Raw genomic sequence first — 532 nt, forward strand, 5'->3', positions numbered from 1 at the left:
CGCCGCCGCCTTCGCGCTCCGGAGCCCCGTCGTGCGGCGCTGGGGGAGACGCGGGCGGGCGGGGGGGGGGAGTTGGCGGCTGATTGACAGGCGGCCTCGCCAATGCCTGGAGGGAGAAGGGCGGCGAGGAGCAAGCGAGGGAGCCCCCACCCCGCCCCGCCCGCTAATGGGAACGGCCCGGGGTGGGGAGGCGGGAGCGCCTCAGGGAGCGCGGCGCGCGGCGCTGCTGGCTGCGCCTCAGGCGGCGGCCGCCGCTTTGCCCGAGAAGCCCGCGGGGGCGCTCGTCGGGCGGGCCACGACAAACCCGCTCCGTTCCCTCTGGAGACAGGGCGCCGCCGCCGCCGGCGCCTCCTGGGGCAACTCCGCGGGACTCCCGCGTAAAAGCGCGCCAAGGCTAGCGAAGCGCGGGAACTTTCCCGCGCTCCGGGCAGGCACGTTTCCTCAGAGACGTCGCGCGGCGGGGGGGGGGAGGGGCAGGCAGATTTTAAGGGCGCAGAGGAATCCTGAAGAGGGTCCCCGCTCGCGCGCCTCC

The sequence above is a fragment of the Podarcis vaucheri genome (assembly GCF_965113315.1).
Source record: "Podarcis vaucheri genome assembly, chromosome: 9".
Lineage (NCBI taxonomy): Eukaryota > Metazoa > Chordata > Lepidosauria > Squamata > Lacertidae > Podarcis > Podarcis vaucheri.